The following is a 14,744-nucleotide window of genomic DNA, read 5'->3' on the forward strand; positions in this document are numbered from 1 at the left end:
GCCAGAGCAAGAGTTAAGACCCTAACCATTAGGCCAGAGTAAGAGTCTAAGACCTTAACCATTAGGCCAGAGTAAGAGTTAAGACCTTAATCATAAGGCCAGAGTAAGAGTCTAGACCTTAACCATTAGACCAGAGTAAGAGTCAAGACCTTAACCATTAGGCCAGAGTAAGAGTCTAATACCTTAACCATTAGGCCAGAGTAAGAGTTAAGACCTTAACCATTAGGCCAGAGTAAGAGTCTAAGACTTTAACCGTTTGGCCAGAGTAAGAGTCTAAAACCTTAACCATTAGGCCAGAGTAAGAGTTAAAACCTTAACCATTAGGCCAGAGTAAGAGTTAAGGTCTTAACCAGTAGGCCAGAGTAAGAGTCTAAGACCTTCACCATTAGGCCAGAGTAAGAGTTAAGACCTTAACCAGTAGGCCAGAGTAGGAGTCTAGACCTTAACCATTTGGCCAGAGTGAGAGTCAAGACCTTAGCCATTAGGCCAGAGTAAGAGTATAACCCCTTAACCATTAGGCCAGAGTAAGACTCAAGACCTTAACCATTAGGCCAGAGTAAGAGTCCAATACCTTAACCATTAGGCCTAAGGAAGAGTTAAGACCTTAACCATTAGGCCAGAGTAAGAGTCTAAAACCTTAACCATTAGGCCAGAGTAAGAGTCTAAGACCTTACCCATTAGGCCAGAGTAAGAGTTAAGACCTTAACCATTAGGCCAGAGTAAGAGTCTAAGACCTTAACCATTAGGCCATAGTAAGAGTTAAGACCTTACGGATTAGGCCAGAGTAAGAGTCTAGACCTTAACCATTAGGCCAGAGTAAGAGTCTAAGACCTTAACCATTAGGACAGAGTAAGAGTCTAAGATCTTACCCATTAGGCCAGAGTAAGACTTAAGACCTTAACCAGTAGGCCAGAGTAAGAGTCTAAGACCTTACCCATTAGGCCAGAGTAACAGTTAAGAACTTAACCATTAGTCAATAGTAAGAGTTAGGACCTTAACCATTAGGCCAGAGTAAGAGTCTAGGACCTTAACCAGTAGGCCAGAGTAAGAGCAAAGACATTAACCAGTAAGCCAGTGTAAGAGTCTAAGACCTTAACCATTAGGCCAGAGTAAGAGTTAAGACCTTAACCATTAGGCCAGAGTAAGAGTTAAGACCTTAACCAGTAGGCAAGAGTAAGAGTCTGAGACCTTAACCATTAGGTCAGACTAAGAGTTAAGAACTTAGCCATTAGTCCAGAGGAAGAGTTAAGACCTTAACCATTAGTCCAGAATAAGAGTCTATACCTTAACCATTAGGCCAGAGTAAGAGTCTAAGACCTTAACCATTAGGCCAGAGTAATAGTCTAAGACCTTACCCATTAGGCCAGAGTAAGAGTTAAGACCTTAACCATAAGGTCAGAGTAAGAGTTAAGACCTTAACCATTAGGCAAGAGTAAGAGTCTAAGACCTCAACCATTAGGCCAGAGTAAGAGTTAAAACTTTAACCATTAGGCCAGAGTTAGAGTTAAGACCTTAACCAGTAGGCCAGAGTAAGAGTCTAAGACCTTAACCAGTAGGCCAGAGTAAGAGTTAAGACCTTAACCAGTAGGCCAGAGTAAGAGTTTAAGACCTTAACCATTAGGCCAGAGTAAGAGTTAAAACCTTAACCATTAGACCAGAGTAAGAGTTAAGACCTTAACCAGTAGGCCAGAGTAAGAGTATAAGACCTTAACCATTAGGTCAGACTAAGAGTTAAGAACTTAGCCATTAGTCCAGAGGAAGAGTTAAGACCGTAACCATTAGTCCAGAATAAGAGTCTAGACCTTAACCATTAGGCCAGAGTAAGTCTAAGACCTCAACCTTTAGGCCAGAGGAAGAGTTAAAACTTTAACCATTAGGCCAGAGTAAGAGTTAAGACCTTAATCATAAGGCCAGAGTAAGAGTCTAGACCTTAACCATTAGACCAGAGTAAGAGTCAAGACCTTAACCATTAGGCCAGAGTAAGAGTCTAATACCTTAACCATTAGGCCAGAGTAAGAGTTAAGACCTTAACCAGTAGGCCAGAGTAAGAGTTAAGACCTTAACCATTAGGCCAGTGTAAGAGTCTAAGACCTCAACCATTTGGACAGAGTAAGAGTTAAAACATTAACCATTAGGCCAGAGTAAGAGTTAAGCCTTTAACCAGTAGGCCAGAGTAAGAGTCTAAGAGCTTAACCATTAGGCCAGAGTAAGAGTTATGATCTTAACCAGTAGGCCAGAGCAAGAGTTAAGACCCTAACCATTAGGCCAGAGTAAGACTTAAGACCTTAAACATTGGGCCAGAGTAAGAGTCTAAGATCTTAACCATGAGGCCAGAGTAAGAGTTAAGACCTTAACCATTAGGCCAGAGTAAGAGTCTAAGACCTTAACCATTAGGCCAGAGTAAGAGTTAAGACCTTAACCATTAGTCAATAGTAAGAGTTAAGACCTTAACCATAAGGCCAAAGTAAGAGTCTAAGACCTTAACCATTTGGCCAGAGTAAGAGGTAAGACCTTAACCATTATGCCAGAGTAAGAGTTAAAACCTTAACCATTAGGCCAGAGTAAGAGTTAAAACCTATACCATTAGGACAGAGTAAGATTTAAGACCTTAACCAGTAGGCCAGAGTAAGAGTCTAAGACCTTAACCATTAGGACATAGTAAGAGTCTAAGATCTTACCCATTAGGCCAGAGTAAGACTTAAGACCTTAACCAGTAGGCCAGAGTAAGAGTCTAAGACCTTACCCATTAGGCCAGAGTAACAGTTAAGAACTTAACCATTAGTCAATAGTAAGAGTTAGGACCTTAACCATTAGGCCAGAGTAAGAGTCTAGGACCTTAACCAGTAGGCCAGAGTAAGAGCAAAGACATTAACCAGTAGGCCAGTGTAAGAGTCTAAGACCTTAACCATTAGGCCAGAGTAAGAGTTAAGACCTTAACCATTAGGCCAGAGTAAGAGTTAAGACCTTAACCATTAGGCAAGAGTAAGAGTCTGAGACCTTAACCATTAGGTCAGACTAAGAGTTAAGAACTTAGCCATTAGTCCAGAGGAAGAGTTAAGACCTTAACCATTAGTCCAGAATAAGAGTCTATACCTTAACCATTAGGCCAGAGTAAGAGTCTAAGACCTTAACCATTAGGCCAGAGTAATAGTCTAAGACCTTACCCATTAGGCCAGAGTAAGAGTTAAGACCTTAACCATAAGGTCAGAGTAAGAGTTAAGACCTTAACCATTAGGCAAGAGTAAGAGTCTAAGACCTCAACCATTAGGCCAGAGTAAGAGTTAAAACTGTATCCATTAGGCCAGAGTTAGAGTTAAGACCTTAACCAGTAGGCCAGAGTAAGAGTGTAAGACCTTAACCAGTAGGCCAGAGTAAGAGTTAAGACCTTAACCAGTAGGCCAGAGTAAGAGTTTAAGACCTTAACCATTAGGCCAGAGTAAGAGTTAAAACCTTAACCATTAGGCCAGAGTAAGAGTTAAGACCTTAACCAGTAGGCCAGAGTAAGAGTATAAGACCTTAACCATTAGGTCAGACTAAGAGTTAAGAACTTAGCCATTAGTCCAGAGGAAGAGTTAAGACCTTAACCATTAGTCCAGAATAAGAGTCTAGACCTTAACCATTAGGCCAGAGTAAGAGTCTACGACCTCAACCTTTAGGCCAGAGGAAGAGTTAAAACTTTAACCATTAGGCCAGAGTAAGAGTTAAGACCTTAACCAGCAGGCCAGAGTAAGAGTCTAAGACCTTAACAATTAGGCCAGAGTAAGAGTTAAGACCTTAACCAGTAGGCCAGAGTAAGAGTTAAGACCTTAACCATTAGGCCAGTGTAAGAGTCTAAGACCTCAACCATTAGGACAGAGTAAGAGTTAAAACATTAACCATTAGGCCAGAGTAAGAGTTAAGACTTTAACCAGTAGGCCAGAGTTAGAGTCTAAGAGCTTAACCATTAGGCCAGAATAAGAGTTATGATCTTAACCAGTAGGCCAGAGTAAGAGTTAAGACCTTAACCATTAGGCCAGAGTAAGAGTCTAAGACCTTAACCATTAGTCCAGAGTAAGAGTCTAAGACCTTAACCAGTAGGCCAGAGTAAGAGTTAAGACCTTAACCATTATGCCAGAGTGAGAGTCTAAGACCTTAACCATTAGTCCAGAGTAAGAGTTAAGACCTTAACCATTAGACCAGAGTAAGAGTTAAGACCTTAACCAGTAGGCCAGAGTAAGAGTCTAAGACCTTACCCATTAGGCCAGAGTAAGAGTTAAGACCTTAACCATTAGGCCAGAGTAAGAGTCTAAGACCTTAACCATTAGTACAGAGTAAGAGTTAAGACCTTAACCATTAGGCAAGAGTAAGAGTCTTAGACCTTAATCATTAGGCCATAGTAAGATTTAAAGCCTTAAGCACTAGGTCAGAGTAAGAGTCTAGACCTTTAACATTAGGCCAGAGTATGAGTCTAAGACCTTAACCAGTAGGCCAGAGTAAGAGTTTGAGACCTTAACCATTAGGCCAGAGCAAGAGTTAAGACCCTAACCTTTAGGCCAGAGTAAGACTTAAGACCTCACACATTGGGCCAGAGTAAGAGTCTAAGATCTTAACCATTAGGCCAGAGTAAGAGTTAAGACCTTAAGTATTAGGCCAGAGTAAGAGTATAGACCTTAACCCTTAGACCAGAGTAAGAGTCAAGACCTTACCCATTAGGCCAGAGTAAGAGTTAAGACCTTAACCATTAGGCCAGAGTAAGAGTCTAAGACCTTAACCATTAGGCCAGAGTAAGAGTTAAGACCTTAACCATTAGTCAATAGTAAGAGTTAAGACCTTAACCATGAGGCCAAAGTAAGAGTCTAAGACCTTAACCATTAGGCCAGAGTAAGAGTTAAGACTTTAACCAGTAGGCCAGAGTAAGAGTCTAAGAGCTTAACCATTAGGCCAGAATAAGAGTTATGATCTTAACCAGTAGGCCAGAGTAAGAGTTAAGACCTTAACCATTAGGCCAGAGTAAGAGTCTAAGACCTTAACCATTAGTCCAGAGTAAGAGTCTAAGACCTTAACCAGTAGGCCAGAGTAAGAGTTAAGACCTTAACCATTATGCCAGAGTGAGAGTCTAAGACCTTAACCATTAGTCCAGAGTAAGAGTTAAGACCTTAACCATTAGACCAGAGTAAGAGTTAAGACCTTAACCAGTAGGCCAGAGTAAGAGTCTAAGACCTTACCCATTAGGCCAGAGTAAGAGTTAAGACCTTAACCATTAGGCCAGAGTAAGAGTCTAAGACCTTAACCATTAGTACAGAGTAAGAGTTAAGACCTTAACCATTAGGCAAGAGTAAGAGTCTTAGACCTTAATCATTAGGCCATAGTAAGAGGTAAAACCTTAAGCACTAGGTCAGAGTAAGAGTCTAGACCTTGACCATTAGGCCAGAGTAAGAGTTAAGACCTTAACAATTAGGCCAGAGTAAGAGTCTAAGACCTTAACCATTAGGCCAGAGTAAGAGTTTGAGACCTTAACCATTAGGCCAGAGCAAGAGTTAAGACCCTAACCTTTAGGCCAGAGTAAGACTTAAGACCTCACACATTGGGCCAGAGTAAGAGTCTAAGATCTTAACCATTAGGCCAGAGTAAGAGTTAAGACCTTAAGTATTAGGCCAGAGTAAGAGTATAGACCTTAACCCTTAGACCAGAGTAAGAGTCAAGACCTTACCCATTAGGCCAGAGTAAGAGTTAAGACCTTAACCATTAGGCCAGAGTAAGAGTCTAAGACCTTAACCATTAGGCCAGAGTAAGAGTTAAGACCTTAACCATTAGTCAATAGTAAGAGTTAAGACCTTAACCATGAGGCCAAAGTAAGAGTCTAAGACCTTAACCATTAGGCCAGAGTAAGAGTTAAGACTTTAACCAGTAGGCCAGAGTAAGAGTCTAAGAGCTTAACCATTAGGCCAGAATAAGAGTTATGATCTTAACCAGTAGGCCAGAGTAAGAGTTAAGACCTTAACCATTAGGCCAGAGTAAGAGTCTAAGACCTTAACCATTAGTCCAGAGTAAGAGTCTAAGACCTTAACCAGTAGGCCAGAGTAAGAGTTAAGACCTTAACCATTATGCCAGAGTGAGAGTCTAAGACCTTAACCATTAGTCCAGAGTAAGAGTTAAGACCTTAACCATTAGACCAGAGTAAGAGTTAAGACCTTAACCAGTAGGCCAGAGTAAGAGTCTAAGACCTTACCCATTAGGCCAGAGTAAGAGTTAAGACCTTAACCATTAGGCCAGAGTAAGAGTCTAAGACCTTAACCATTAGTACAGAGTAAGAGTTAAGACCTTAACCATTAGGCAAGAGTAAGAGTCTTAGACCTTAATCATTAGGCCATAGTAAGAGGTAAAACCTTAAGCACTAGGTCAGAGTAAGAGTCTAGACCTTGACCATTAGGCCAGAGTAAGAGTTAAGACCTTAACAATTAGGCCAGAGTAAGAGTCTAAGACCTTAACCATTAGGCCATAATAAGAGTTAAGACCTTAACCATTAGGCCAGAGTAAGAGTTCAGACCTTTACCATTAGGCCAGAGTATGAGTCTAAGACCTTAACCAGTAGGCCAGAGTAAGAGTCTGAGACCTTAACCATTAGGCCAGAGCAAGAGTTAAGACCCTAACCATTAGGCCAGAGTAAGACTTAAGACCTTAAACATTGGTCCAGAGTAAGAGTTAAGACCTTAACCATTAGGCCAGAGTAAGAGTTAAGACCTTAACCATTAGGCCAGAGAAAGAGTTAAGACCTTAGTTATTAGGCCAGAGTTAGAGTGAAGACCTTAAGCAATAGGCCAGAGTAAGAGTTAAGACCTTAACCATTAGGCCAGAGTACGAGTCTAAGACATTAGCTATTAGGCCAGAGTAAGATTTAAGACCTTAGCTATTAGGCCAGAGTAAGAGTTAAGACCTTAACCAGTAGGGCAGAGTAAGAGTTAAGACCTTAACCAGTAGGCCAGAGTAGGAGTCTAGACCTTAACCATTTGGCCAGAGTGAGAGCCAAGACCTTAGCCATTAGGCCAGAGTAAGAGTATAACCCCTTAACCATTAGGCCAGAGTAAGACTCAAGACCTTAACCATTAGGCCAGAGGAAGAGTCCAATACCTTAACCATTAGGCCTAAGGAAGAGTTAAGACCTTAACCATTAGGCCAGAGTAAGAGTCTAAAACCTTAACCATTAGGCCAGAGTAAGAGTCTAGGACCTTAACCAGTAGGCCAGAGTAAGAGCAAAGACATTAACCAGTAGGCCAGTGTAAGAGTCTAAGACCTTAACCATTAGGCCAGAGTAAGAGTTAAGACCTTAACCATTAGGCCAGAGTAAGAGTTAAGACCTTAACCATTAGGCAAGAGTAAGAGTCTGAGACCTTAACCATTAGGTCAGACTAAGAGTTAAGAACTTAGCCATTAGTCCAGAGGAAGAGTTAAGACCTTAACCATTAGTCCAGAATAAGAGTCTATACCTTAATCATTAGGCCAGAGTAAGAGTCTAACACCCTTATGCATCAAGCCAAAATCCAGTCGGTAAAATACCGATTCGTTAATAGCTCCCGGTATTGCGTGAAAAATACCCAATCCCAATGCATCAACCCAAAACCCGAGCAAATAACGAATCGCTAAATAAATAACCTCGGACATACCGAATCGCTAATACCCAAAATGCTAATTTACCGATTCGCTATATACCGAATTAGCAATTACCGAAATCACTATTAGCTCCCGGAAATTGCCAATCGCAAATAACGAATCGCACCCCAATGCAACAAAACTCGCTAATAACGAAAATCCCAAAAATCGCTATTTTGCCAGAGCTAAATAAGGGGAATCAAAACCTGGAGGTAAAGTTACAAAAAAAAAAAAAAGATGAGGATAAATTCTTCCCACATGTGCAAATGATTGAGGCAATCACTAAACCCTTAAATGTGGCCCAGGAGACCCTGTTGGCTCCCACAAAATGGCTGCCCTCTACGTGCTTGCAAGGAGGATGCGGATCAATGCAGCAGGACAGCGCAGGAGAAGGGTCCAGGAGCGAGTGTTCAGACTGCGCATAACCTTGCTCGGCCAGAATGAGGACGAGGTGTACCAGAAGTATCGCCTCAATCGCGCTATGATCATGCGCCTGATTGCAGACCTGGAACCATTACTGCAGCACCAGACACACAGGACAAATGCTATCCCTGCGCACGTTCAGGTCCTATGCAGCCTGCACCTACTGGCCTCAGGGAGTTTCCAGGGGGTAATTGCGGTGGCCGGAGGTGTTTCGCAAAGCGCACTGTCACGCTTCTTCAAGAAATTCCTAGATGCCATGCTGACAATGCTCCACACACACATCAGCTTCCCCACAACCCCACAGCAGTTGGACCGCACCAAACAGGCATTCTACCAGGTGGCACAATTTCCACATGTGATTGGATGCATCGACTGCACGCATATCCCCATATGTCCTCCGTCAGCAAATGAGTACCTATTCAGGAACCGCAAGTCATACCACTCGATCAACGTGCAGGTTGTGTGCGATGCCAACAACATCATAACGGACCTAGTGGCACAATTCCCAGGGAGCACACACGACTCATACATCTTCCGCAACAGTGGAATGCACAGGCGACTACTCAATGGAGAATTTGGAGAGGGACTCCTGTTAGGTACGTAGAACTACGCTTCCCCACACCAACACCACACATGTATGTACATCACCAATGCTAAGTCGATGCTTCTATCTTCTAGGTGACAGTGCTTACGCCCTGCGGGAATACATACTCACCCCATACCTAAATCCAGCAACCCCGCAGGAACATCGCTACAACGCTGCACACATCAGCACGAGGAATGTGATAGAGCGGACTTTTGGGATTCTCAAGAGCCGCTTCCGTATCCTCCACAAGACTGGCGGCGCCATGCTATACCAACCAGACACATGCTGTCGAATAATTGCTGTATGTGCAATGCTGCACAACATTGCCACCAGAAGGGGGATACCCATGGAGGTGGACAGGGATGACGACCACCAGGCTGACCAACCACCCGCCCAATGACGACCGGCACACATCCCAAACACAGCAGAGGGCCATAGGAGGCGGACAGACATAATGCAAAATCATTTTTGACCCTGGGTAAAATGAGACATTACAAGTTGGTGATGGGTGCAACTGTTTAATGCACAGTAGCACTGAGGATTGTGCAACAGAACTAGCATTGTGAATCATGCTCCGATTGCATAAATGTAAATAAAAGGTTCCTTAAAGTCAGGCCTGTGCAAACACAATAATTGGATGGCCATGGTTGCTCCACCATGGACCTGCAGCATGTCCAAAATTCTAGTGGCGCTTGCCACGTACACCAAGCCTCCGCTCAGGTGCATCCAAAGCCTCACCACGGCCTGTCCCCGTGGAGGCACGCGAACTGCGGCGCCTGGTGCTGGCCTCTGCCAGTGACACACTGCTGACACTGGAGGCAGCCTCACTGGTGTCATCCCCTCCCAATGCTGCAGCACTGCATGTGCTGCTCTGAAGTTGTTCCACAGCAGTGGTGATGTGTCCCAGTGACTTGGCCACATCACCGCAGAAGTGCCCAAGGTCCACCTGCAGGGAGACTGTGCGGCGTGCCAACACAGCGGTGCAGTTGCTGTGCCGTTGTATGGCCTTGGTAGCGGCGGCAGAACGCAACATTAGCTGCCGGTTACTCCTCCTCTGGGACTCATGGCCCTCCCTGATGGCACGGGTGAGCTCACGTACCTCCTCCCTGAGCTGAGCATTGCCATCAGCAACCGCAGTGGTCTGGTCCCTGACCGCCGTGCCCATGTCCCTGACCGCGGAGCCCATGTCGGTGACTGGTGCAGTCATGGCGCGCATCTCCCTCGCTAGGCGCACGATATTGCAGCTGATGCTAGCCACATGTCTTCCCTGCAGGTTCTGTGTACGCAGCATCCTCTCCTCGATTGCAGAGGTTGTTGGGACATCCTGGTCTGCTGAGGAGACGGAACTGCAACGGGCCCTGTGACGCCGTGCGTGTCTTGAGCCTCCAGGTGGTGCAGCAGGTGGTGTGGATGTGCGCTGCGTGGGTGCCAATTGTGGGGGGGGGGGGTTGCCATCTCCTGCAAGGGCGCAACTTGGTGCCTGTGCCTCTGCGGTATTGTGGCTGTACTAGCTGCAGGCTGTTTTGCTGGTGCCGTTGCTTGTGGCGCAGGTGCTGGTGCCTTGGCTTGTGGCGCAGGTGCTGGTGCCTTGGCTTGTGGCGCAGGTGCTGGTGCCTTGGCTTGTGGCACTGGTGCTGGTGCCGTTGATTGTGGCGCTGGTGGAGGTGGTGCTGGTGGGGTGGCAGGTGTTAGCGGTGCGTGCGCATCCTGCGCTGTCTCCTGGTCTGACTCCACGGGTGTCTCAGAAATGATCAGCTGGTCGCTGTCGTCAGAGTCCCCAGGTGATGCATCTGTGTGTGAAACAGTGCATGATTAGTGGGATGTTTACACCTACATAGTGTTGTACCCATTAATGTCCCTCTGTGGTCCAACAAATGAACAGTCTACAGCCATGTACAAAATATGTGGTGTGTGCTCATAGGATTTACGCCTGTACCTGCACTCTGGGCTGACTAGACTACAACTCCCAAGATGCAGTAGTGTCATGTGTGGAACTGTCTGTGCCAGAGCTGCAGACACAGTGAGTTTGGGCTGGGGGCATGGGTATGGATTTACGCTATGCTGGATGTGGCACAGGCATGCATCTTACCTTGGGCACTTGTGGCTGCGCCGGACGTGTCCATCTGGATCACCCCCACGACGGCTTCCCGCTCTATCGTCCCTTCCACAAGGTCCTCCAGGGCTGTGTTGGCTGGTGCAGTGGTTGTTCCGCCTCCAGTCCTTCTTGCCTCCCGGAGCCTCTCAGCAATCCTCTCTTTGGCGCGCTTCCGCAGGTCATACCACCGTTTTTTCAGGTCGTCGATGCTGCGGCTAGTGACGCCAACCGCATTGACCCTCTCACGGATGCGCTGCCAGATGCGCCGCTTCTCTGTCTCAGGCACCTTGAGGGACAGCTTGCCAAAGAGGCGGTCGTGTTTGCTGGACACTCCCTCGATGAGGTACTCCAGCTCCCTGTCCGAAAACTTCTTCTTGCGCTTGCGTGCAGATTCTGCGCTGGATGGCACTTCCTGCGACATGATGGATGTGTGATGTGAATGGCAGAATCTGTGTGGCCTCACTCTGCACAGCCTGTCCTTCTTTCCAGCTCCTGTCTGCTCCTCTGTCGAGGCTATGTGGGTGGGGCAGCAGTATTTCCTGGTTGGTGATGTCATCAGCCCGTTCCCGGAGCGACGCGGCAATTTGCGATTTCGCTATTACCGATTCGGTAATTGCTAATTCGGTATTACCGAACTCGCAATTAGCCAAATCGGTATTACCGAACTCGCTATTTGCTAGTGAGGCCGTTTGCGTGCCCCGCTATTAAGGAATCGGTAAATTTAGCGATTTTTAAGGAATCGCTAAATTTCACCGAATCTGTTGATGCATGCCAATTACCGATTCCTTAATGGCGATTCCTTATTTTTCGCTATTAAGGAATCGGTATTAGTTTGGTTGATGCATATGCCCCTTAGACCTTAACCATTAGGCCAGAGTAATAGTCTAAGACCTTACCCATTAGGCCAGAGTAAGAGTTAAGACCTTAACCATAAGGTCAGAGTAAGAGTTAAGACCTTAACCATTAGGCAAGAGTAAGAGTCTAAGACCTCAACCATTAGGCCAGAGTAAGAGTTAAAACTTTATCCATTAGGCCAGAGTTAGAGTTAAGACCTTAACCAGTAGGCCAGAGTAAGAGTGTAAGACCTTAACCAGTAGGCCAGAGTAAGAGTTAAGACCTTAACCAGTAGGCCAGAGTAAGAGTTTAAGACCTTAACCATTAGGCCAGAGTAAGAGTTAAAACCTTAACCATTAGGCCAGAGTAAGAGTTAAGACCTTAACCAGTAGGCCAGAGTAAGAGTATAAGACCTTAACCATTAGGTCAGACTAAGAGTTAAGAACTTAGCCATTAGTCCAGAGGAAGAGTTAAGACCTTAACCATTAGTCCAGAATAAGAGTCTAGACCTTAACCATTAGGCCAGAGTAAGAGTCTACGACCTCAACCTTTAGGCCAGAGGAAGAGTTAAGACCTTAACCATTAGGCCAGAGTAAGAGTCTTAGACCTTAACCATTAGGACAGAGTAAGAGTTAAGACCTTAACCAGTAGGCCAGAGTAAGAGTCTAAGACCTTAACCGTTAGGCCATAGTAAGAGTTAAGACCTTACGGATTAGGCCAGAGTAAGAGTCTAGACCTTAACCATTAGGCCAGAGTAAGAGTCTAAGACCTTAACCATTAGGACAGAGTAAGAGTCTAAGACCTTACCCATTAGGCCAGAGCAAGAGTTAAGACCTTAACCAGTAGGCCAGAGTAAGAGTCTAAGACCTTACCCATTAGGCCAGAGTAAGAGTTAAGACCTTAACCATTAGTCAATAGTAAGAGTTTGGGCCTTAACCATTAGGCCAGAGTAAGAATCTGAGACCTTAACCATTAGGCCAGAGTAAGAGTCTAAGACCTTAACCATTAGGTCAGAGTAAGAGTTAAGAACTTAGCCATTAGTCCAGAGGAAGAGTTAAGACCTTAACCATTAGTCCAGAATAAGATTCAAGACCTTAACCATTAGGCCAGAGTAAGAGTCTAAGACCTTAACCATAAGGTCAGAGTAAGAGTTAAGACCTTAACCATTAGGCAAGAGTAAGAGTCTAAGACCTCAACCATTAGGCCAGAGTAAGAGTTAAGACCTTAACCAGTAGGCCAGAGTAAGAGTTAAGACCTTAACCATTATGCCAGAGTGAGAGTCTAAGACCTTAACCATTAGTCCAGAGTAAGAGTTAAGACCTTAACCATTAGGCCAGAGTAAGAGTTAAGACCTTAACCAGTAGGCCAGAGTAAGAGTCTAAGACCTTACCCATTAGGCCAGAGTAAGAGTTAAGACCTTAACCATTAGGCCAGAGTAAGAGTTAAGACCTTAACCATTAGGCAAGAGTAAGAGTCTTAGACCTTAATCATTAGGCCATAGTAAGAGGTAAAACCTTAAGCACTAGGTCAAAGTAAGAGTTCAGACCTTTACCATTAGGCCAGAGTACGAGTCTAAGACCTTAACCAGTAGGCCAGAGTAAGAGTCTGAGACCTTAACCATTAGGCCAGAGCAAGAGTTAAGACCCTAACCATTAGGCCAGAGTAAGACTTAAGACCTTAAACATTGGTCCAGAGTAAGAGTTAAGACCTTAACCATTAGGCCAGAGTAAGAGTTAAGACCTTAAGCATTAGGCCAGAGTAAGAGTCTAGACCTTATCCATTAGACCAGAGTAAGAGTCAAGACCTTAACCATTAGGCCAGAGCAAGAGTTAAGACCCTAACCATTAGGCCAGAGTAAGAGTCTAAGACCTTAACCATTAGGCCAGAGTAAGAGTTAAGACCTTAATCATAAGGCCAGAGTAAGAGTCTAGACCTTAACCATTAGACCAGAGTAAGAGTCAAGACCTTAACCATTAGGCCAGAGTAAGAGTCTAATACCTTAACCATTAGGCCAGAGTAAGAGATAAGACCTTAACCATTAGGCCAGAGTAAGAGTCTAAGACTTTAACCGTTTGGCCAGAGTAAGAGTCTAAAACCTTAACCATTAGGCCAGAGTAAGAGTTAAAACCTTAACCATTAGGCCAGAGTAAGAGTTAAGGTCTTAACCAGTAGGCCAGAGTAAGAGTCTAAGACCTTCACCATTAGGCCAGAGTAAGAGTTAAGACCTTAACCAGTAGGCCAGAGTAGGAGTCTAGACCTTAACCATTTGGCCAGAGTGAGAGTCAAGACCTTAGCCATTAGGCCAGAGTAAGAGTATAACCCCTTAACCATTAGGCCAGAGTAAGACTCAAGACCTTAACCATTAGGCCAGAGTAAGAGTCCAATACCTTAACCATTAGGCCTAAGGAAGAGTTAAGACCTTAACCATTAGGCCAGAGTAAGAGTCTAAAACCTTAACCATTAGGCCAGAGTAAGAGTCTAAGACCTTACCCATTAGGCCAGAGTAAGAGTTAAGACCTTAACCATTAGGCCAGAGTAAGAGTCTAAGACCTTAACCATTAGGCCATAGTAAGAGTTAAGACCTTACGGATTAGGCCAGAGTAAGAGTCTAGACCTTAACCATTAGGCCAGAGTAAGAGTCTAAGACCTTAACCATTAGGACAGAGTAAGAGTCTAAGATCTTACCCATTAGGCCAGAGTAAGACTTAAGACCTTAACCAGTAGGCCAGAGTAAGAGTCTAAGACCTTACCCATTAGGCCAGAGTAACAGTTAAGAACTTAACCATTAGTCAATAGTAAGAGTTAGGACCTTAACCATTAGGCCAGAGTAAGAGTCTAGGACCTTAACCAGTAGGCCAGAGTAAGAGCAAAGACATTAACCAGTAAGCCAGTGTAAGAGTCTAATACCTTAACCATTAGGCCAGAGTAAGAGTTAAGACCTTAACCATTAGGCCAGAGTAAGAGTTAAGACCTTAACCAGTAGGCAAGAGTAAGAGTCTGAGACCTTAACCATTAGGTCAGACTAAGAGTTAAGAACTTAGCCATTAGTCCAGAGGAAGAGTTAAGACCTTAACCATTAGTCCAGAATAAGAGTCTATACCTTAACCATTAGGCCAGAGTAAGAGTCTAAGACCTTAACCATTAGGCCAGAGTAATAGTCTAAGACCTTACCCATTAGGC

This window comes from Triturus cristatus, chromosome 12 (genome assembly GCF_964204655.1).
Source record: "Triturus cristatus chromosome 12, aTriCri1.1, whole genome shotgun sequence".
NCBI classification, from domain to species: domain Eukaryota; kingdom Metazoa; phylum Chordata; class Amphibia; order Caudata; family Salamandridae; genus Triturus; species Triturus cristatus.